Source organism: Lineus longissimus, chromosome 13 (genome assembly GCF_910592395.1).
Source record: "Lineus longissimus chromosome 13, tnLinLong1.2, whole genome shotgun sequence".
Lineage (NCBI taxonomy): Eukaryota > Metazoa > Nemertea > Pilidiophora > Heteronemertea > Lineidae > Lineus > Lineus longissimus.
Genome location: NC_088320.1, coordinates 2,155,850 through 2,181,797, shown reverse-complemented (window position 1 = coordinate 2,181,797; position 25,948 = coordinate 2,155,850). Strand labels below are relative to the sequence as shown.

The 25,948-nt window shown below is 41.5% G+C and overlaps 1 protein-coding gene across 2 annotated transcripts in view; it reads right to left on the bottom strand.

The window, feature by feature from the left end:
- LOC135497943 (FMRFamide receptor-like) overlaps nt 1–25,213 on the bottom strand; it is an 80,224-nt gene extending 55,011 nt beyond the window's left edge. For both annotated transcript variants that reach the window (XM_064787986.1, XM_064787987.1), the window contains exon 1: nt 24,922–25,213. The gene's annotated coding sequence lies outside the window, so the exon portion shown is untranslated. The remainder of the gene's footprint in view (nt 1–24,921) is intronic.
- Between the last annotated feature and the right edge of the window lie 735 nt (nt 25,214–25,948).

The window sequence follows — 25,948 nt, the reverse complement described above, 5'->3', positions numbered from 1 at the left end:
TGTCACGTGACTAAAACGTCATCAATATCTTATGCAAATGACCTTGTGAGCTATAAATAGTAACTTCGCGGAATGCTATTCAGAAGAAAAAGAAGAAGCTCTACTAGCATATCGTAATTTGGATCACTATTAGGAATACATACATACAGACGTGATTGTGAGTGTGGTCTAGGACACACGACCTGCTGTGGGGGGGGGGGGGGGGGATGTACTGGCATACGCATGATCGGGACGAGAGCGATTTTAACAAAAATGGCGACGGAAAAGTACGACAGTGATGATATTTCATAGCTCTTCTTTTCATGTATTTCGTAACTCTTTATGTAACGTAGGAAAATTGATGCTTAATCCGACCCAAGGTTTTACCATTAAACTAAATCTTGATATTGATGTTCGTCAGGTATAATTTTAATCCATCGCAACGTCGACTACCTGATGCAACTCTCGCATAGGAGCTGAGCCAGGAGATAAGCTTCCCCGGCATATATGCTAGCATCGATATCGCTGAAATAACTGTACCCAACATAGAAGGCCAATAAATATGCAAGTCAATTCTACCGGGGGAAGGGATTGGTTCTTTCTTGTCGATGATTGATCGAGTTACACTAAACATCAAAGGCAAGTCCTCTTAATTGTATTTACTAGTATCTGAAATTTTAGTGGACTAAAGTTAACGTCACATATTTCATATTGATACTTATTCGAATCATATGATTTAAGTTTTTCTTGTCGAGTCCAGTCCCTCTGGAAATATACGCAAACCTGTTACAAAACAATGCTAATGGTGCCATTGGTGGAATATTCGAGATCATCCTCAGACGATGCATGCACGCATCGGGAATCGAGCTATACATCTCGTAAGCAAATACCTGCATCACTCCGTCACGATCTACAGGTTGTTTCTACCTCAGTTCTGGATAAGTCCGATATCGGAAACGTTTCCGAATTCGGAAGCCCACCGCTTCCAAATTCGGAATCCGATTCCGATTTCGGAAGCGCTTCCGAATTCGGAAGCATTGAACTTGCAGAACATCCGGGTCTTAACCGCTTCCAAATTCGGAAACGTTTCCGAAATCGGACTTATCCAGAACTGACCTGCGTTTGGAAAGCGATACAGCATTCTGCAGCCTACTTCTCTCATCATCAGGAGACATGATACCGACAGCAATTTAATCGTCTGTGGTGTAGACCAAGGTGTGAGAGGAGAAAGTCGTCAAAAAACTAGTAATTAATGCCCCTCGAGAATCGGTCGTCATGGTTTCCGCCCGAGTCGTTTGCTTTGTCATGTCTGCATCCATTTCTCTGGTGCCCAATTTAGATAGAAACCCGCCAATACAACAAATCTATCATCGATTGCAATTATAACATAACCAAAAAGTCGTTCCCCTCAGATTTGGTCTTTGAAAATTAATTCAGTTTATTTGATTTATTTGATTTTCCAGCGTCTTAATTTGTAAGGCTATTTGTTCACATTATTGCCATCAAAGGAGATGATTTATTTTGTAAGGCGACAACCAGACAATGATTATAATTTTCCTTCGTTCGTTTGATGGCTAAACTGCTCATTTGTTTATAAAGGAGACGGCGATAAAATCTCACCTATCATTCCAAACTTTAACAAAACTGCTTCACTCAGAACTAAAACCTTTTTTATCCCCCACTAAACTTCACGGTGGACTAATTGACTTTTTGTCTATTCGCTTCATCAATATCGATAACCAGATACCGTTGAAGAAGCTACCTTGAAGAAGGGGTACTTTGTCCATATTTAACCGTACCCCGCGGCGGTATCTTCTATTACCAAAGAAGTGATCGATTTCATTAAAAAAGGGACTTCCCTTCGATAATTTAGTATTGGAAATCGATGTAATTACTACGGGTTTAAGCGCCGGCGATGAACTCAAAACTGTTATGACAGTGACGATGTTCTGCAGAATGTATAAAAAAATGACAGACTTTGAAAATTTACAGCTGCAGATGTTTGTTTCTTACAGGGACATTACATCCCAGAAAATCTGGCGATATAATTCCATGGCTGTAACTGCCACCCCGCCACTTGTTGTTGAAGACATTCTGCAGAGGCATTCAAGACATCCCTGGCTTTGAAAGTTTTCTGTTGGTTTGTCAAGTCCAATAAACCTAAACGTGCCAGTAACAGAACATCACTGATGAAGTACTAGATAGTTGTAAGAAACGAAAGGCTATGCATGGTAATCTGTCTAGAGGAAACTGCCCTTTATGAATGGCTGTATTCTATAAGCCGATGATTGCCCCCTGCCCGGGAAAGTGTCACCATACAATCACTCTCGCCGGAAATAATCACATTCGATCAAATCTAGATTTTCTCTGGCTCCTCATGAAAGGTGGCTCCATAAAGGATCCTTAGTATTTATGTATATACTATAGAACTAGCTAAAGTAACAGAAGAAGTAGACGAAACTAATCGTTATTTGAAGCTTAAAGTAAATTATATCTATGAGTTTCTTCGAGAAATGATATTGTGAGTTGTCATAAAATACTACAGGCTTACACAATGCTTAGAAATCAACAGAAAAATCAACAAGTAAGTAAATTATGTGTTTGAGTCACTTTTCGAGTCATGTACATGTATCAATGTCATCTCTGTGACTGATTTACATTTTCTCCTCATATCATCTATGCTAAAGTCAAAGGTACCTTGCATGTACCTTGTAGATCGCGACTGAGCTCAGAAAATTCATGAAATGTACGAAGAAAATACGATTGCGGGATACAAAAGTTTAATAAAAACCTCTAAGGCGCTAGTTTTTTCCGCTGTTGAATAGATCTTGGTCTGTGGTATAGAAAAAAGCCACTGATGGAGATTTGTGGCTTATGTCGTCGTCAGACATTCAAAAGAAATTTCTAATAAACCACCAACGGAAAATTGTATGGCATCTTTGTGACTATAAAATGATGGTAAGGCAACAAGAGATGAATCTCAACGCACGCGCAACCTCGCTATCAGAAATATCGCTTACAAGTGCTGAGAAAATTGACATGAAAATTAAAATCATTTCTTAAACGTTGGGTTGGTCGAACAACCTGACAGCTGTTTCGCGTGGGTTCGGTGTTACCAAGATTTCCCCTGATGGCCCTTCGATAACAATGGGGGTTTAGGCCTGATTGGTGAACGGGCTCTGTTCAAGGACAATAGACAGGGCGAGGCCTGAATTATTTTAGCTGTGAGGTAAGGAGCCTAACATTCACTGGAACAAAACTACCTGAATACCTCAAAGAGCACTCTCTTACATGATACTTATTATACACTATCTCATGTCCCTATCTACAAAAAGAGCACTCCGACATGCCCAATATATACCTAAATTCACAACAAAAATCGAACTAGTTCAACATGTCACGATGCATCTGTCACTACAAAACAGTCCAGCATGTTCACTATATCATTAAGATTCACGAGACGATCGTACTAAAATACCGCTACAGCAGAAAATTCGGAAATTCGGGTTTATATCATCCGTTAGCAGTCGGCCTGTACTTGGCCTGTACGGAGCGAACACACACACACATGCATTCACCTTGCCACAAATACATCTAAAGCCGCCCCAATAGAGGGATAATCCGCCACGGCCCACTCATGCATTGCATGACTGGAGATGGAAGTGGCCTAATTGTATTAGGCTTCCTGTTATGTAATGTAATGCTCAAGTCGGCGCTGACCCTGTGGCAGATCCAAGCGCTGTTTTGAATGTGTAGTGAGCCCGCTCCAGATCCCCTGCCGTTGGCAAGTCATACTACATAGTACACACATAAAACGTCCAATGGGAGTAATGCTGGTAGAATTTGCATTTAGATGAGTGTCTTCAAATATCAATTACTCTGTGGTCCATATATAATCCTGGGGTTGACGTACCGGCGTCCTTCAGAAATGACCTCTGCCAAGGGGACAATAATAGATGAACCTGGTTTAATCAACAGCTTATCTTAACTTAACTTTAAGTTTATTTTATTCTCCGACCATGTTGGACATAACTTGAATTGATTATTAAACCCTACGATACCTACATAAATGAAATCTATCGATTTTAGCCCACATATAATTATGAATGAACTGGATTTACACGTAATTGAAACTAGCAACGATTGATTGTCGATTTTTAATCGGTTGTCTTAGAGATGGATATAGGAAAGGGGGTGGGCGGAGAGAAGATCTTGCTGGTTTAGATAGGTGTCATCTGAACCAAATTATGACTGGGACGATTAGTCTTCCAACATTGAGGTGGTTGCTAAGGTGGAGAGCGGAGCATCTATGGGCTTGCCCGGAATGCAGTGATGCTAATCCATAAACTCAAACTCAAACTCAAAGAGATGGCTTGCTCTTCTATCAATAATTTATAAATGATACATTTTGATAGGATTTTTGAATGATCTTTTTGCAATCGTTTTACTTGTGTCGAGGTTGTAGCGTTGAACTATCCTACTTGTATATGAAGAGAGGTCTCAAAAGGACAACTATTAGCTAAGCAGACCCACTCTACAGATGAGAAAAAATGTATTGGAGTAGTGGTAAGATAGCAGGTGCAGTGATACTTTAGTCTGAGTGATTGAGTGAAAAGATTAAGAAACGAGGTACTTGGTCGGAAATATCACCAGCGTTCTCTCTCCCGAAGGGACAATGCTGTCATTAAGATTTTTCTCATCATTACAGCCAGATGTTCGTGTCCCCGATGTTATCACTTAGCGCCGACACAAAAACAACATCTCTTGCATGGCACCAATATTGAGGCAAATATTGTGCACCTTCGGCTGACATGTGGCGATGGGGGCCAACATGTAACAATGATGTTAAAAACAAAACAAAAACTGGCCCGGTTATGTCTCGTGGCACTTCATTTCCTAGCAAGTTAGTTCGAGTAATACTAGCTTTGCGATATATTGCCAGACACTTCACCTAGCCCTATCTCTGTAACACATGCCATTATATATTGCGCACGACGAATAGACTTTTCGATCCCTTGCTGATCAGTTATAGCTCAATGACACAATGACAACCATCTCAAATGTTCCCATTCAAGCGAGGCGATTTGGACATGCAGTGGCAAAATAATCGATGTGGTTTTTCCCTTTCCATTTGTCGCGTGTGACCTTGTGACACAACAAAGAAAGAACCTAAGGTTGGCCTATTGTCTATATTGGTTGTAACATGGGGCGTGCTATGGACCCCACTAGTCCACAAGTTCACAAGGGAACAGCCCAGGGCATGAATTGTAACGCAGCTAACACTCAACATGTTTCTATGACGAGCCAAATCAAAACACTTATACTATCGCACCCCATATCAACGAAATCAATGCAAGCGTCGATACACTGTCACACATATCAGAATAACGATTACTGCAAACATATTTACTCTAGCGCTCGGTATCTCTGATAACAACAGGATTTTCGATTTCCTCGTCGACCAGTTTAGCAGAACTGTAAAGCTTTGTGAGACATTGTCAATCATATCACAACACCATTCAGGCGGGGCGACTTGGACAGTGACAATGATGAGATTTGTCCTACAGCACATTGGTTAGCTTGATTACATTTACATCTGTTGGGACAACAACGACATTCGAGATTAGCCGCAGAGATTCGGTCAATGATTGCTTTAATGGGATATGTTTCAGTTAATCCAGAAGCTTAGGATCATATATTAAGTGTATAAGGTGTATAAATGGGTACCGGTTGGAATGATCAGCGAGTGCGCTGAATTGACGGCAGCCTTTCTGAGTTCTACTGAAAGGTTTCAGGAGAAACCGGGGTAATAATGTAAAGCGCTTTGAGCGGGCAAACGGCCTGGATACTGCGCTATATAAGACGCATCATTATTATTATTATTAAGGATATATAAGGGTCATCGATATCGACATATGGAATGTCATTCAATGCTAGTACTCCTTCGCAACTACATACAGAGCACATGTACCACACATACTTATTTGTCTGATAATTTCAAAGAAATTGTTGCCAACCTTACATCTATTGAACTGACTATTCTACTCATTAAAGATGTCATTTAAGCTACTGCAGCCTCTGACATTACGTCAACCCGAAAGGGAAGCAATTCCTTGCAATGTCCCATGAATGTAAATCTCTTGAATGTCTGCATGGTTTCATCACATTTTAATTGAAAGTAGTCTTGTTCAAATCTTTGAAAGTGTATATATCAGTGATCGAAATAGACAACAAGAGAATGTCAGCCGCCAATTACGGTTCCTCCAGGCTGTGGTTTCCGTGACGAGCCGTTGTTTCGCATCTTGATAAGCTATCTCGTCCTTCGCGTGCTGGAGTTAGACTGAATTACCCTCCAATTTTTCATCATGATGGCTGTTCGGGGAAATGAAATGAAGTACAAGTTTTGTATCTTTCTCAATTCCTCTATAGGTCACGAAGGATGTCATTAGTCTGGCTTCAGTCTGGCTTGATTCTGTGCTTCTATAGGCAGTTTTAGTATCAGCGTCTGAGAACTTCGTTCAATTGTAATGGAAAGTGCAGTATGGGGCCCCTGCCATTTTGATAGTTGCTGAATGGCCTTTGTTGCAAAGAATTGATCCAGAGATTGTAATTCAAATGGTAAAGAAATACATAACAATCGTCCTCATATTCTCAAAGTTAGATCTTTATTTTTGATAGTTCAGATATCAACACCTTACTTGTCTCGACTGTGACAACAGCCGTGAAGTCAGCAATCAGCGTTCAAGTTAGAAGAGATGTAAAAGAAAAGTGCTGACTAGTCTAACGTTTCAGCGAAATATAGCCATCGGACATCAGTTTGAACAATGTCCGTCGAGCTATGCCCTTTCGGTTTCTGCATGCCAATATGCCTCATCAGACGAGTCGTTGTCAATACTTAGCAATTCGAAACTACATTGTAACACGTCGCTTGTCGCAGATGGTGTGTCTAGCTATAGCTTATTTGAGTCAGATAAACATCAACCAAACATCACATAAGTTCTTAACTAAAAGTGTTACAAGTATCTTATCGGGATTTTCAACATGGGCAGTTATTTATCCAATTACAATGTATATATTGATGGCCGGAGAGAAGAAAGTAGGGTTAAGTGCCTTATTCAAGAATACAAAAACGAAACAGCGGCGATTATTCGTAGGGTAGAACCCACCACCTTCTACTGGACTTCAGACCACTACGCCTGCCGCTCTAACCACTTTGCCACTGATCTCTTCAAACTGTCTAGGGCAAAATAGACAATCACTTGATGAGTGTCCGGGCATGGCTGCCTGTCAATATTTTGATATGTCTGATCCAAATGGAATCAGATGAATACCAAACAATTGCGAACATTATGAGATCGTCTCAGTCAAGCTAGACCTTCACATCAAGACTCCTGATTCCTCACAAGGATGTGTTGGTCTCCAGGTAGCTAAAAATAAAACAGTCAAGACTGAGTCGAACCCAAACAGAGCGTATTTGTCAATTGGGTGATATGAATAAAGACTAGCAAATGCTTTTACTCCGGTTTTGTACAGGAAGGCCTAGTGTAAATGTACATGGAGATTTAGATAAAAGCATTTGCTAGTCTTTATTCATATCACCCATTGTTTGTCCTCAGGTAGATGATTCTTTTAGAGAAACCAAGGTTCAAAGCCAAAGCCACAATAACCGTCCACCAAAATATAGCGTAAACTGGGAAGGCTGTGTGTACAGGGTAAACATCAGTATGTGCGTATAAGACAGCCAAGACTGATGAGGATTTTGTATTCGTGGATATTGGACACTCGTGATGGACGAGATGAACCCAATAAACATCAAAAGAGGTCGATGTATGGCGGAATAATGAATCGAAGGAACCGCCAGGGCATGCCACTCCTGAGTAAACACTAGTTTTCTCCAGACAATCGAGACAGGACCGTAATCGAGTTAACCGCGGGGATACCGCGGCTGGGGCACACAAAGTGTGACTTCAATCAGTGATCAGTAGATAACGGTCAATCAGCAGTGGTCATTTGGAATAAAACGACCGCAAGCTACCGAAACCACACGTTTTTTTCCTGTCGCAATTTGCACCGAGTGCTTTTAAAGGCGTTGGCATAAAACCCGCTGTAGCATTGTCTATAAAAAATATGCGCTGTCTTGTTTCCTGAATACGGTGCCGCGAAAGACGGATAAAGCTGATGATGTGGACACATGTCAAAAAGAATCTGTAGAAAGCAACTAAGCTTTCCGCAGTAAAAAAACCTGAGGCTTATGTCTTCCTTTCTAGGGGTTACGCGAGCCCGTACTCATAACGCCTGGCTTAGACACCTCCATTGGCCTTGAAGAGTGCTTAAGTTGAGGTGAACATTGTCTATTAGCACCGCGACAACCGCTTTGCGAGAAAACATATTATTCGCTTCTTTGGCTGGCCTGATCGAACAACTCGAGAAAAGACGGCTTAATGAGAAGATCACGCTATTATCTGGAGCAGGCCGCAGCCAAATGGCTTAAGGTTCCTGAGCCGTTTTGGCGACAGAAATGGTGGTTGCTGGTGGCGTTGCCGCGTCACCTTGTTCTCGATTGTCAGGTAGTGGTCACCAGGGAATATGGCATTGCGAGTGACAGAATGTTGAGCATGGTTCCATTTGAAAAGCAAAGAGCTCCCTGATCTAGAATAGAGACCATTAACAAACCACAAACCACGCTGTCTTTGCCGTCATTTAGATTGCTGACGATTCGCGGCGGATTCTGAGGTTCCTGGCCGCCATGGCTGAATTGGAGCCTGTGATGTACATGTGAAGTTTCTCCTCGGCGTTAAGCTGCGTTCACTCAATAAACGTTTGTGTCTCGATAGATTGTCAATTTATGTAGCCACAATTCAACCGCTTTATTATACAGGGGTGATTTAAAGGGAAATTACCGGTTTTGATAGAAGATTTACGTCCATTAAATATAAAAGTTACGCGAAATGCCCCAACTCATATTTTATAAATTGATACGTCTGATAACCTGTCAGACGCATGCAACTGAGGGCTGGCGTAGACATTTCCTCAGTCATTACAAAAATGATTGCCAAAATATCATCTTACCATCAATCAGTGAGATCGGAAGATAGAGTCAACTATTCAGACCACGGGGAGAAGCTGCCTCCGATGAGATTGCGTGGGTACACATCATCATTAGGCAGGTATCAGTCATCCGGCCGCCTGGCAGTTTTGCGACAATTGCAACGAGAGACCGGTATTGCTTTCGGCGTAGGTAAAAGCTGACCTTGGGCCGGGAAGCAAAATGTTTCCGAAGCGCTTGAAGCCCACCTAATCCTTCTCAAAGTCTAATAGCCTTCAGACCAGCAGTGAATAACTAGCTCTGCCGCTTCCACTAGGCCTTCCACCGTTCCTCCTCATCACCAGGCCTTGCTAAACACCGACCACATTGAATGCCAACGGACGGCATCTTCATTCACTCTAAAGCTTCTTCATTCACTTGGCGGAGCTTAGCATGCCTTGAAGTCGACCGAAGCGGCCTTGCTTTAACGGCCGGACGGCTCCATGATGGCCGAGCCAACAGGTTAATCAGGTGTAATTAACGAAACTGCCGTGCCTATAGACAGACACCGTGGCTTTCATCAAAATGACAGTCAATGGCAAATTACGGCTTCATCGCGTGCGAAATTATCTTCGTGCGAGTTTCGCCGCTAACGGGTTGAATGACCAGTTTGTGTGTGAGGTCATTGATGTGGCCATTTGCTATTGACTGAGAGATGCCTCAATTAGCGCCAAGTCGATTTGCATTTAGGAACTCGAGAAAGTCACGAATTTTGTATTGTCGGTTGTGACCAGTAGAGGCGCAGGCGCGTATACATTGACAGAGGAAGAAATGGGTTTTACTGCATGCCAACAACAACAACAGATGACGACAGCCGAGCCATCTAGATGCATACATGCAAACATTCCCCATCCCACATTGGTATGGCTGGAGGTCCAACGACGAACATTAGAAATAAAACTAGCATCGAAGAGGTAAAACCTAGCAACATGTTAACTTTTTAACCGTCGTGAAAAGAAAAATCCTACTTCCATCCCATTTCGTTCCCTTTGCCTAATCTAACCGAACGTTAAGATTCGTAATCAGTCAGAAATCTAATGGTTTAATTTTTATAGTACCGTTTGAAACAGATTTGAACCTCTGGGGTTGAAATTGACGAAGCTCATCATAAAGTTATCAGCTGCGCATAAACCTAACCGATCAAATGTGGTTGTTTAAATCAGGACCCACAGCGCTCTTCTCGTAAACTTTCTTTAGAAAGTGAAAACGAGAGACTGATGGAGGTTTTCACGGGTTATTTGCGGTACAGACCCGAGGCTTTATGATGATTTTTTGACAAACGATGTTTAATTAATACCCGGAGTGCCTCACGATAACTGTCTGCATTGGGATTGTTATAATAACCGTGCACGGAATCAATGATTGGTTTTTGTTGTTCTTTCGTGGACAAGAAAATGCATTTGCTCTTCTCTGAAACAAGGTATTCAAAAGATGCTTCAAAAGCAATACGTAATGCATAAGGGATGACGGTAAGCGCGAATACGCGTTATACACCTTTCCAGAAATGGGGCGCTGAGTGTCCGAAATAGTGATGTCATAAGGGGAAACTAGGCCTTATGGTGGAGGGACAAAGGAGATCGTCATGGTTGACCAACATACTTGAATGCCGTTAATGACGGACAAGGGGGAAAAAGTTAGTTCCAATGTAAGCCACCAATTTCGGGAAGCATGTATACTCATTGATTCTGAGAATTTATCTGGAGAAAATGTTTTTAACGTAGAATTGCTAGACATCTAAAACCTAGGTCAATCCGATAGGCGTAACCAGACGCAATTCGGGAGTGCAACGCATCCCCTTTTAAGGAAAAATCGTTGAAATTGTCCTAAAATCTCTTTTCCAAACATTTGAGGTGTCAAAATTTGCCGTTAGTTGCCAGTGGCAGATTTCGCAAGCCTTACGAAGAAGTGCAAACGGACAGCGAACTATGTAAGAGAGAGACGAGAGGGAGACCCAGCAGGTTCAAGGAGATAATATGCGCGCATATACTTCTTACAAAATATTGATTGAAACAATCCAAGGTATGGTGGTTGAAGATGCGGCGTGACTGTTATCTTTGGCGGATAATTCCCATCATTATCCTCATACTTTTGTATAAAACAGAAAGAATCGCATGCGGGTTTTGTACAGATTGCTTTTTATTGTTTCCACTGTTTTCATGTTTCCGAGGAAGGCCGCATGGATAAAGAAAGGTAGATAAGAATCCTTTTATCGATGCCGGAGTTTTCCCAACTTTCTTTACTGGGTATTTTTCATGATGTGAGTAGTAAAACGAGTTAATATAGAACAGAAAATGAACAGGATCGGAGCCGATACCAAACGGACGCGTCACGTAGCGGGAAAGGGATCTATAAATGTTTTTTTGCGACACCGAGGTCATGATATAAAATCAAAAACCAGGGTTCCATTTTTCTGTCTCATGCGATTCGAGATGGCCTTTGCGTTTTTGTTTTTTTCTACAGGAATGTAAAACGATAAATTGGGGAAAAAACCCTCTCCGCGTGGGAATGCGCATTTCACGTTTATTATAATACGCATTGTCAATGCGTCCTTTGCCAACTAGCTATGGAATCGCAGTAGAAACCCACCCAAAAACATTTATTTACTCCGTTAAGAGTTTTCAAAAACCAAACCGATTTGCACAATTTTATCGAATGAAATATTTAAAGCTTGTCGTGTTAAGGAAGAAAAATGGAACGTTAACAACTTCTAAATTAATCTCTCGCGTGATGATCAAACGGAAAACGAATCCTTGCGGGAAATATTCAAAATCTCTAAAGTTACCAAACATGACAACACAAATTATCATCGATCATAACTTAAGTTCGCTATTTGCTGAAGCTTTATTGGTTCGTTCTGTAGAACTGTCAAGTCGGCCACCAGAGATTTCAAACCATAACGTTGGCACTTGGATTGCCAACATTGATGGGACTGGATTTGAGATTTGTTTTAAGTAATTTCAGTAGTATTTGTTTTGCCTGAGCAGAACTAATAATGAGCTTGTAGTTATTTGAAATTGTAGTGCGCTAAATGTCTTCAATCCAATGCCAATAGCGTGAAGGCATACCTTAAATTGGTAGTCGAAACTTGGCGATAAACTAACCCACCGCGCGAGCTATCTTCTCCAAACACATCCAGCCGCGAGCCTAAAAAGCAAGATTGGCTTCCACATTGGAATGCTGCTCGAAAAAAATGTCCGCTCGGTATAATGTATATTCCCGCCCAAGGCATGTCCAATTTGTATCAATTGTATGAGAACAGAGATCAACTATATAATTCATACATGTACATGTCAGCCATCTTGCATCAAGCGGTATAGTTGCCGGCAGCAAATACGGGAAAAAGGATGGAATTTACGAAGCAGATCTCTATATTGGTACAAAAGTTTCTATCAACGGAGGAAAAATTGTTCTGGTAGTCGTTCGACGTTACTAACTGAACCCCAATCATGCGATGTCGGAAATTCCAGTTTGTCCGATTTGCAGGACCGTCTCCACAATGTGTTGCTGATTAACTGCAAACACTGCCTGATTGGGCGCGGGCGATTACAGATCAACGTCGTATGGTCATCATCATCTGCTTCCCATTTTTCCAACAACTGACTTGATAGTTATCTGCCAATATATATGGTGACTTATGGACGTTTTGTATTTCCTGTCCAGACATTTGCCCTTATCGCTTGAAGTTCGACGTGGCTTACGCGGGATTGTTGTGAGTGGTCAACAGGTTGACAGCCCGTCTTAGCCTTCTCGAACTGATGTCATTCCCTTCCTCTTCCGAGGATGATTACACAATGTCAGGAAAAACCGGCTGCCATTATCATCCGTCACCAAACAACCTTCCTCTTCCGAGAATGATTACAAAAATATCAAGACAAACCGGCTGACATTATCATCCGTCACCAAACAACCTTCCTCTTCCGAGAATGATTACAAAAATATCAAGACAAACCGGCTGACATTATCATCCGTCACCAAACAAGCGGTATAGTTACCGACAGGAAATACGGGAAAAGGGATGGTATTTTCGACGCAGTTTTCTATATTGGTATATTGGTCAAGATGACTAGGCAGTTTGACAAATACTCAAATGCGATTTAGGCAGTTTTATTCTGACTTAGGCAATTTGAATAGAATAAAATGGTGTTTTCTTGAGTGTGCTATTTCCGGCGGTCATGTCGCTTGATGTAAAACTGCCCCTGTCACATTTGTTTGATTTAGGCATAAGGTAAATCTGCCCGAGTCCCCAGCCTAACTTAAACAGTTATTCAATTGACTTCCTACACACCAGGAGATGAGACATTGAGTTAAGCACTTTTACCAGAGGCGCCTTTTATGGTAAAGAGCTGACTTAGGCGAAAATATCAATTTTGCCAAACAATGACTTATGGGCTTTATTTTATGAGGACGACGATACATAACATTTATTCAATGCATCATATCGGGACGGCCCTTAATAATTCCGCAATGAACAACCACCCATTGACTGGCTGTAAACCAGACGGGCTCGTTATGGAAGGAAAATAATATTCATGTTTCCTCTCAGTTGCTATAGATAGGCTGTAATTGAGGAAAACACGCCAGGTCCTGAGGCGAAAGGGAAAATGAGTATTCTTTACGATGCAGATGAGTAGTGTTTTTCGTTTGAAGAAGTTGTCTGGCATTTACAGGGTTGGCATAAAATTAGATCAAGGAAGATAAAATTGATATTCATCATTCATTTTTGATGTTATAAATGGTCTGAAATTATAGTGATTTCCCTTCACCATCTCTCATCACGGTTTACAGCCTCTTTTAGATTTTTAATACCCCATTCGAACTATAATTTGTACCATGTCTAATTAATCAGCAATAACGTCCATAATAAAGGTAATGGGTGGATTAGTCAATGCAATCACGTTTCATTATACATGTAGGTAGAAATGGCCATCAAATTATTCCCTTGCCAGAAGTGATCATGACTGTGATGAAAGATCGCGGATGCTGTCTGAAACGTCCAGTAAAGTTTCTTACTATCAACCACCGTAGTATTTCATCAAAAGCATTCCTATTATGAAGATGCCAAAGCCAGTTTCCGTAATCAAAGTAGAATAATCCAACGATATTATTTGATGGATTTATTACCTTTCATTACCATTCATTACATGCCCTAATGGCCATCTAAAGGAGCTCGATGTCACTACCTCATATCACGTGTCATTGCCCACTAACAATGAACAATTATAGATACACTCGATTATAGCCTACATCACATATATACTTGTCGAAACATGAGCTAAATATCCACTGCTCAACGACCCTCGTCAGACCTAATACATCTTGTCGACAATGATTAATTCTCTCAGAGAACACCTTAATCATACATGTGAGAACAACGTAACTTATCGAAAAGCTGTCGTGAACCAGCAAACTTAGTCAGAATAGCAAGTTTCCTTGACCAAATTGACAAGTCAGCGGTGGTTTGAAAAGGCTAGACATTTCGGCGAAAGGGCATTTTACTTGTATTTGATGGCAAGCCTTCAAACGCGAGATACAGGGAAACAAGACACTCACTTAACGCTGTACCGGGTATTAGCGATAATGGTATTATAGTGTATTTACTGATAAGCTGGTTTCTCTCTTGTGTAGCTTCTTTTGGTCGTAAGCCGTCTTTCTTCGAGAAATATCGGCTTATCCAGCTGAATATTCGGAAGACCATCTTATTCCAAAAGGTCCAAAATTAACAGTACATGGGATTAGATCGTTGAAGGGAAATCGCGACCTCGATGCGGAAGATTGACGGTCGATGCGTGATATCTTGGACGTTTTACTGAAGCACGGACCCAAACGTACAACTGGGACGGACACAGAACCCGAGACACGTGGAGCCTTACAAACGACTTGCCGCGAGGTATAAGTATTTAGATTGGTTACTGTATTTATGGAACTTATATGGTGTACAATGTAATCCATTTATCTTTGAGTAAATATCTGACCCGTGCTGATACGGTTTGTGAAGCCAGTTAGGATCATCAATCAGTTTGTCAACCCGAACGACATGTCTTGGCGGGGACATATCAAGTATCAGACAATTTATTAGAGCATTCGATTTATTGCCTTAGTTTGTTAAAGCACCTGACCCGTCTAGCGGAGGACACGAGTGAGTCAGGTCATCAGATTCGGAGATTTATCAGCAAAGTTTGTTTTGACCTTAGCCGTGTTATGGCGGTATGAGTTTCGTCACGGACAGCTTGTGCTTAACGAGATGAGATGGTCAAATAAATCTGTATCTATTCGTAATCGGGTCTTTCGGCTTTAGTCAGAGGTCTCTCCCTGTCGTCAAATTAACCCTGCAGCACCATGCAGGTTATCTCGGCATCAAGCAATGCATACCCGGTGTGAACGTACATTCGGTTCCCGTTTTGTGATAGTGATCATATATTGTTCACGGCCTGTCATTCAGGAATAGCTACATGTAAAGCTAGAGAGGCCCTGGCTTTGAGGCCGCCCAATACATCAGCTTGGACTTCCACAATTTGGTCATTGATCCCTGTAACATCAGCGGTTATCACGATGACCAGTTACCACATGTACTAAGTTGTTTTTGAACTCTTTCATCATGCCTTCGGAAGAAATGGATGAAGAAAAGCTATACCAAGGCGTGCAGCTGACAAGCGTTGGAGCATTCTCTCATTTCGAGCTCAAATGTACCCCACACAACCTCTTATTTCAAACACACATTTGTAAGAGTGAAGGATTATCTTAAAAATCAACTGCAAATATTTTGCTGATAAAATGAGATCTACCTCAGAAGGATAAAGAGACAATGCCAACAATTCCCAATAATCTGACTACTTTGCGAACGGCTTATCGTGTTAAAGGATAACCTCGCCAACTGATACCGACATTCTTTTTGGTTAGTTTTCAGGTCTTTAACTCTCCAATGCCCGTGTTTTAATGACGCCGTGACGTTGTAGAGTCGTGTAGGTTAAAAATGATTCTGCAGTGCTGGAGAATCGTGGCGTACTGGAACAATATCAGTATAAAGACAAATGCTAGCTACGGGCCTGTTCAACGCACTTTGGAAAAGAGGAACGCTACTATCGGCATCTGATTGAATTATCCCACACTTGAAACAGATGGAAACTCAAAATAAAGACCATGATCTCTCGCTGATGTCTCCTTTACTCCACGAAATGAAGCCTTTCCGTCAACCTCTTAGCTTTCAGAATTTACGAATTTATTGACGGCCCGAGGCGATCAAAAGTCAATGAACACCGTGAGGGTAAGCCACCTATCATGCTGAGCTCTAGCGTAATTTTTTGAGTTGCCGCCTAATTCGCTCAAGTTCGCGCGGAATCCATCAGTGTTTTCTCTTTTCTTTCCCTGACTTTTGCAGAACGAGTTGCAATCATATTTCTTCATTCCAAAGCGATCAATGGGTCCTGAAGATGCTCTTGAGCGCGATCCCCGGCGGCGATATTCATTTGAAGAGCTTATGTTAGGAATGGAAATAATATTAGGCTCTGGCGAACGCTGATCGATTCTTTCATAACAAGACTTTGAGATGGGTTTTATGTCTTCGTAAGTACTGACAGAAATCAAAGAAAGAAACGAGAGCGTTTGACTCGCTTGGGGTTCTTTTTGGCTTTGAGTTTTTTTTTAAATGATAAAAATATACAGTCATACAAGGTCATGTCGGTCAATATATGGTGACAGGATGAGAGAGAGCGAAAAGCAACTTCCAATTATATCAGAGAAGAAATTGAATAGCACTGCTTGATCTTAATATCTGTGGAAGGTTTCCAAACGAGTTTATGCAAATTAGTACTCAAACTGTGAATGACTGCGTAAAATAAACCTATTGATATGGTTGATGTAATCAGATAGGCGTGGATTTTAAAAAAATCATATTTACTAGGCCTATGTTTTACTTGATTCGAAAACTATAAAACCAACAGCAACAATAAGGACTTGACTTTGCCTACAGACACGCATGGTAAATACATCATCATCCTTCAAAGCCAAAAAAGTCAAAAAAAGTCGTTCAATGCCCGTAAACCACTAGAACATGTTCATGAATTTGCAGGAAATAGTCGCTGTTCAAAGCCCGAAACTATGAAAACAATTATTTTGCTACCGCCCTCCCCAGAACTCAACCGCCCAAGCCTTTTGTATGACATGCATGTTTTTCCCAACATGACGAACGCCTCTTGGTAATTACAGCCCGGAACACTTTTCGGCATTACATGACAGCCAGGTTTTCACCAAGTCGCATTAAAGGGCTTCCCATCAAGAAGACAAAGTGAGCTTTTCATTCTGATAATTCCATTCTGGACGAAAAATGTGTTACGCTAGAAACTGAGAGATCGAATTAGGTTCGCGGAAAAAGCATCGCTTTACCGCAACCAAAGTAAAGACAGAGATGGTTCTCTTTCGATCAAAGCGCTGCGCAGGATGTCTCTTCTGCCCAATTTAGATACTCTTTGCTTGGCGTTGTTTTCATCCGAAAATGATAAGTTTTCTCTCTTACTTGGTCAAAAAATTGACGTTCTACTGGACTCTTGATAATTGGTAATCATAAAAAGCAAGCAAGCTCCGCCTTGGGGATGTTGCAGGGATGAAGGAATATGATACTTCTGTCAAAAATATCTTCTATAAAAGATTTAGAAGTAATTTTGCCCGAGTTTGATCAGCGACTGAGTGTCCTTTTACGTGTACCAGATCTGAAAAATTCTGCCAACGATGGAAATACATCCTCCGGAACTCTTTTTGATATTGGCGTTGTTGCATCCCTGCCTGAATTGGCCGCCATTGCCTCCAAATAGCATCCACTAGGCCATTTCGTTATCATAAGGCTCGTAAGGGCCACTTAGGCTCTTCTCAGGCGAAAGTTTGTAGCAAGGTTATTCAACATGGAGCCTTACACTGACACAGTGAATATGCTTGAACTTTGTGTCTACTGTGGAGAATGATGGAACTAATGATCATGATTGCATCAACCAGCCCAAAGTGGTGTCAGCGAATCTTGCGCGATAATTGGAACTGCCGGCAATTTATAGAAACTGCCATGATAACGACGCTATTAGAAAACTTACACACATGTAAGATAAAGTGGTTGGTACCAAAGATGTCAGCAATGGCGGATTTGTACTAAAGTTCGAGTCGATTCTCTTGGAGTCAAGTCTGCATACCTAGTTTATCGTAGAGCTCACTGTCATTGAAAGGGGCAACATGAATACTATCCCTAAGCTCAATACTCACCACGGCGTATGGACTGATAGGCAAGATGGATACCACTAATAAACTCCTTGAACATGTAACAAGCATTCTGATTAACTTACTGCCATTAGTCTTAGTAAGATAAAAGCACTTATCAAGACATACACACACAAGTATCGACAACCAGCGGCTAATCGGACTCGAGCATAAATCAAGTGTCTGTCATCGATGTTGGACAGAATGTGAGGGCTTCATTTAGCGTGCCATTCACTTGTCAATGAGGTCGTCTTTATTCTATGAGGGGCGTATTGGGTCATTGGTGAGGTGACGACGGCCCATCAACTGAGATTGGAATGACCCTTTCTTTCAACCATGGCATATCAGGAGAAACGAACAGCAATCGGAGCTGTATCGTTTTGCGATTGTTTCTACGGTTATCTGGTTTTCGCAGACGTATTTTAAATTGGAAGATTTTGCGAATGACTAGATTCGCTTGACTACATGTACCAATCGAGAAATGGCACATATATGCTTGACTGGAATACCAACGAAAGTTCCTACGGTAAATAATAGAGGATTAATGGCCCTGTCGTGCCTTTGTCTCCTTCATATTTAGCAGTTTAGAGCTTAAAATTAGGTACCACGTTGTTCGTCCTGATGATAACTTACAGCGGATCAATAGATAAAATCACTTTGTCAGATCAAGTCACGAAATGTCGGCCGCCCTTTTGGAACAGAAGAAGGTTGTTGTGGATTTCTGAACTTCAAAAGTTCTTAGTATTTCTTAATTCTGTGTAATGCACTGTTTCATTATGCAGAGAGCACGTTACCAGAAGAAACACTCAACTGCGTCGTAATACAAAACATACTTTTTTCCGTAACAACTTTCGAGATTTCTCACTCTTCAAGCTACGTTCAGACACGATACGGTTGCTAATAACAAAAGTCCTCCGACGCATAACAACAAGTACTGAACTCAGAAGACGTGAAAGCCTGTCATTCTATATTCAATGAATCTTATTCCATGTATTACTAATCTATCAACCGAAGATGTCAGTGAACATCCTCGATTTGAATACCACGGAAACCCGTCGCACTTCCAACAAAAGCGGCGCGATATTCTGACGGAACATTGTCAGATGTCTGCGATAGGATTTTCCGGCTGGAGTGGAATATGATGTGACATTCGTCACGAATGTGACACCCAGTCACCTGTGTGACAATTCCTTCTTCATCAGAACAAAAAGCTTGATAAGTTCTATACATGTGTCTATTATGGCCATAAAACAGCTGCCTTTGGCGTGTTATGCGAGTGGCACAGGGCAAAACGAAATCGGAAATCCAGATTATTAGATGAAACTAGTTTGGAACCAACTATTCATGATCTAATTGTATTGGACAGTACATGTTTTTATATTGTGCAAAAAACATTTCCGATCATCTGACTGTGACACTTATTCCAGAACTTGTTTGACAGCTGCGATATATATTCACTGTTTGCAAGATGTTTGGAGCAACTGACCAAGCGATGGCTTGAAACTGTCAATCACAATTTGGCCAAAGACTTGACATTGTCAATCAAGTTGACCGGTTTGGAAGTTCTTATCATGACGACGTTGAAAAGCCATATTGAAACTTAACTATCGGTTGTGGGTGACCAGAGCGCTAATCAATATTCTTGCAAGGCAGCATCTGGCGGCTAAACCAGGGGATAAGGATGTGCAATTCTTCAGTGCGTTTACGGAGGGGGGGGGGGGGATTTGGCATCCCACTACCTTGTTATTGGACAATGATATTGCTTGTGTAACTTGGACTTGCGGCTGTTAATATCCATTGACAGAAACCAAACATAGCCGGGAAATAGGACAAAGATTTTACAAAATAACCAGCGCATAGACGATGTCCCCCGTGAGCAGAGACAATTGTATACTTCGTAGTAGGAATAGATATTGTTCCTCACTCAAGATTGCTTTGGTCCGATGTTGTCTTGTGCAGGATATGAATTCTCCAGGGTGGCTATGCAATCAGTGGCGCGCATTGGCCTTTCAGGCAGTCTATATTGTGATAGCGCGAAAAATTGTCCTGACAGGTGAAACCAAGATGAAAGCCAGTTCTTGAAATAACAAGAGTGCCGATTCCTATCAATCCTGCCATAGGCCCTGGCCTAGACATTCATGTTATTCCTGAAAAAAGAGTTAGCAGCATCGTCTTGTGTATTTCCTTGACAGTGTCACTGACAAAATTATACAGATGAAGCCTATGTCCCGTATTGTAAAACTTGAAAAAAACACACGGGTATCCTGTCAGGTTGAAATGAACCGAACAAAAATCTGTTTCCGTTATAATTTTACATGTTGTTCTTGTCCGGGTTAAGTCCACAAAACAGAAGGCTTGGTCAGTTTATTTTTTGCTAGTTATTGACATCCAATAAGACACCCTTGGCCGGTTTGTCGAGAAGTAGAAAGAAGGTTGTACAGGAAAGATTTATTGACCTAAATGCCCACCGGCAGCCAAACTGTCCCACTTCTGCTGCCATGCATGCAAACTGTGGGAAATGGCCCTTACAAGGATTTACGATCTCAGAGCCAAGGGGATAATCAGAGTTTATGTTTCAAGGTCATTAGGGGGCAAGTTGTTGACGATCAGCAGTTCACATTTCCTCCAATCGATCAAATATATGTATGTCTGTTGACCCGATGTATGATCTTCATCGAAACGATTCTCCAGGGGCAGAAGTAAATTACTACGCCAGACACAAGTTTTATAGTGACCAGTTAGGCAAGGATCCCAGAAGACGCGCTTTTTCTCCAAAGCGACGTATATTTAGCTTGGACACCAGCCGACTCACATACCCGCGCATTGTCTGGGATCTTGACCGCGCTCTCGTCATAACCCGCGTCATTTCTAAAGTATTCACACAAAGGCGCAGTGTCCTTGTTGATTCCAACGAACGATAAATTCTCAATGTTCTCTTTCAATTTTCGTTACAAGTTGACAATCGGTAATATTTAGCTAAATCTAGCAATCTTGGTAAAACTCTCTGAGCTAGCTTCGCTGATGGTATCTCCTGGCGTAGTAAAATCGGGGAGTTTCGAGGGGCACTTTGCTGCTCTACTAATTTGACGACAACTCGCCGCCGTCCGTGGTTCCCTGACTAATAAGGATTCCTGTGCATGTTTTCTCGGGATTGGTTAGCTGACTAGCTGACTAAATGGGATATCGATGGTCGTCGCAAGTAACTGAGAGAAGGATGCAATCGTACCTAGTCTGATTGCTTTCATGCCACGCCTTAAAATGGTTACTCCTCCCGAACATCCAGATTGGTCATATTGAAAAAATCACAACAAATGAGCCACCTGTCTGACACTTTTCGTGCGAGGATGACAAATGTAATGACAAGCACTAGCATGACTGTCATAACCATCATTTGCCCATTTGTCTGCGGTAGACCCCGCATCTATAGCTAATGGTCCCCCAGATTCTCGTGCGGTCACTGGTAAGTGTGACCCATGTTTACAAACTAGCTGGAGTGATCTCTGAGGGAGGGTCTGCAGACGTATCGGACTGGTCTCAGCTTGCTTCATCAAAACCACGTTTGCTGGAACTTAACTGAGTCGTTCATCGTAATGTGACAAATTTTAAAGGATTACATGTAACTGAAAAAGTTTAATTGAACGTTTTTATTGAGACTAACATATAGCGTAAACGTTATAAAAATAACGTGAATTTTCGCGGATATGGCAAACGAATAATCCAACATGCAAAACAATACTGGACCTAAACCTGACAAACAATATAGAAATTTATAGGACGTATATTCGCGAGAACAAATAGAACGAACGCGCGTTATTAATCTCAATAAAACACATCAGCGCCAATCCGTCTACGGCGCATTAATATCATCGGGGAAAAAACATGCTTGGTTGGCGTGTTTCGGAATATCAACTCGTCAAAGCGGATGCGAATCAGCCAGTTGAAGAACACAAAGATTATTTTTATGGTCGCGGCGCTCTGGTTACTGGGCCTTGTCGCCAGAGAATGCTTCTCTTTTACGAAAAGGCCTATCAGGAAATGGGAATCTGTTCGGGGCCTTTGGAGCGGTTTGCTGAGTGCAGACACATTGTCACCAAATACATTTTTATATCGTTGCTTCGCTTAATGCGAAACGGCATATCAGAAAATGGAAATATCGGTCATGAGGTACGTTCGGAACCAATTCACGGCCGTGGACCTGACGCCCAGTCTGACCTCAGCTTGTGAAATAAATACGTATTTCGTGGCTTATAGTATCGAAAGCTGCCGATATATGGAGCAGTACAAGTGTAAGACAGAAACCTCACTCACATCAAGTTTGCATGGAAACTTTACCATGCGAGATTTTCATGAAAGTTTCATTTACGACCACTGTAATGTCTCATATTACGCAAGGACAGGTATAAAAAAATGTCATGATGCGACGACTCACAACCATCATGCTGCGAAATCACAGTTCGTGATCTGCCTGAATGTTAGAAAAGTAGCTTATCTCTTTCTCGGTGATGCTTCAGCCTTATTGAGTTATGCTCTTAGACATTTACGGGTGATGTTTAAGGGATTATCCACATATGTTCATGGTCACAGTGACCGTAAGCGAGGATCTCGTCCAACCGGTGTGATTATGGACACATTATAGCGCTTTAAGCACCCCGCAAAGGAGCAGCTGCTTCGATTGATCAACTAACACCTTGGGTCGACGTGCATGTACATATATTCCTCACGGATGAAACCTGAATAATTCAGCTTCGCCCCAGCAGTCTTGATTAGACGACCAAGGACCACTATCTCGGTATCATTTCCTTTTAAATGTAGTAATTGTAGCAAGCTTTTATGTACTTTTTTCCTAAAAGTGCCATGAAATTGATTGATTGACAGAAAGTGAATCTCGTTTTGTCACCAATTTCATTATTGAGCATGGGCTCTGACAGAGCAATAACATTAGTTCGTACAAAATACAATCAACATAACATGTGCGTAAAAACATCCAGTTATTGGTTTGGGGACAGTCTCAGAATTACATACTCAACTTCCAGTGGTGTTGCCTCCGTTGCCTCCGCCCATTAAGACACGTTGGTGATTTAGACTGGATACGCTGAGACAAACACCAAACGAGATTAATCAACAGTTTTTTGTCATATTTTATTTTTATTTATTTATTTATTCGTGTAAAATACATGTACAATATTTGATATAACATGACAAGACATTGGATTATGAACAAAATAAAACGTACATGCATTACACTGGTAACCATGTAGGTCGAGACCTATTATATGGCACCAGATAATATGAGTTGTGTCGTCGGGGTGCCGGCGACATGCGCACTAAGTGGGCCGACAGTTTGCACAACGGCAGAAAGTGACGAAAGTGCACATGTCGTCGACATCCAAACGATCCAACCTGTCAAAATAATAAACATTAAGGGACGATTTAAAATGCATTTTTTTCAAATTATGTAATTGGACCGGGAGGCTGTTCCACAGCTTCGGTGTCCTCACCCAGTATGAGGCACCGAACGTCTCCGAGTGGAATCTCGGCTGCGCCAGTCGTAAACCGTCGCCCCTTACAGCCGGGGTTATATAAAAACGTGCATTAAAATCCAGGACATTATAATAAGAATCGTGCATAAAAAAATGATTTCATCACGAACGCAATTTAGACAATAGTAAATGAGATTTGGAAGGTAGAGGATGATCCGGATCCATTATGGTCGCATGAAGTTATCGAAGAAGAAGGTTTTAATGCCTAACTGCTACATGTACACGTAGATGAACACGGTTTAAGTTTAAACTCATTCGAAAATGCAAATCTGACAACTGAAGTTAAAATTACACGGATTTCAAATGTATTTCCCATGGGCACCGTCACCGTGGTGCGGCGCAATGAAGATTCCTATTTGGCAGTACGAGGTTATTACAACTAGCAGATACATTCTATGGGAGCAGTGGAATATTAATGTTCCTGCCTCAGTATTCTTATCAGCGAACTCAAAGGGTTTTCCGCAAGATGACACATTTTTTTCCAACCGTCCGTTCTCCAAAGGTTTTTTTTCGAGAAGCCAATTTGTATGTCTAGAACCCATGATACTGATCACAGTCCGGTGAACAAAGCGAATGGCTTTTGAATACCAATACAACTCAAACAAGAACAGTCCGTATCAAGTCACCAAACGTCCGGAGAAAAATACAAATGTAGCTTTAATCACCGAAACTGTACATTGTAATCAACGACTCTAATTGCTGCTTGCGATAGAAAATCAAGGAAAGTCAGGTACCATGTTGTTACTTCAAAGAGCCCAATGTCTAAGTCATTAGTACGAAATTATCAGCCAGCGACTAGATTTAGCACCAGTTCCACACGGAGGGCCCGGACAAGGACATCCCGCAGGCTGACAACAGGCCTCCGACCCCAGTTATTCCATGACCCTCGCGATCAGAAGGAAACCGGCAGTTTCCGTTTGTACTTTCATACACCCACCAACAAGTGATAACAACTTACATCGTGACTCAATGACTAACGCATAAAATGGAAAGAAAGTTACCATAACTACGATTACTAAAACTGAAAAAAGAAATCGTGTTTTACGGATGATATCTCAGGACGCAGAGAAAATACTGACTTACCTTTTTACGGCTTCAATGAACAAAACGATATCGTTTTATCCTATTCCGTAGAAATCCAGTGATTTTCTAACTGAGTGTTGAGTCTACTGTCAGTCCACTTCTTGGGTATGAATTATATAACTTGCCCAATAGCAACGACAGCACAGTTTAAAGTGTCTTCCTTTCAAGTCAGTACGCTCGCCTCCGAAATATATTGATATCTACTCGTCAACAGTTCCATCGAGAGTTGGCGTTCGTTCCTTTAGGTTTTGTTATGCAAAATAGTTTATCTCGTGTTCCTGATATGAACTACCCTAGCGTCTATCATAGTTTATTTTGATAACCATTTATGGTCCTAGCCCAATCTGATCAGTGAGTCACTATCTTCAGTTTCATCTTAGTCAGGTCACTTAACAACTCGTTAGGATCAGTCATCATGTTTAAGCTCAATGTACCATACAAGTTCCTCTATATGTCGATCATTCCGATAAAGAATTAGTGCTAAGATAGTTACTTTTAACTAAATCAGATGATTATACAAGAGTTTATCTCGATGTAACAACAACATTTCCGATTGTGTTTTGTAGGATGAATTCCTTATTCGACGGCCACAGAGGGACTAAATCTGGTATCGTCAGCCTTAACTCTACTTTGTCTTATTGCCTTTCACTCTAACTTTGTCAGATTCCTTTCCGTATACACCATACCCCAAAAAATGTCTCCAACGAAAACATATACGTGAAGCTTTTCCTCAGAGATTGCTCAATATCTCGCCAACGACTTGGTGGCGAACCCCGGTCTCCAATGTCCTAAGATTGAAAAGCAAGCTCCAGTCCAAAGAGGCGATCGTTCTCAAATATCTGTATCCAATGATCTTTCTGGGCTTTTCCTCTGGCTCATATACGACCTGAATGCCCCTTCCGATCAGAAACACAACACATGGCTGCAGATAAGAACCGCTCGCCTAACATTTATTCTGATCGTTAGAACCCAAATGCCGACACTGGTAAGCTGTTCTTCGTTCAGTTGCTGACGGTATAGCACCGAG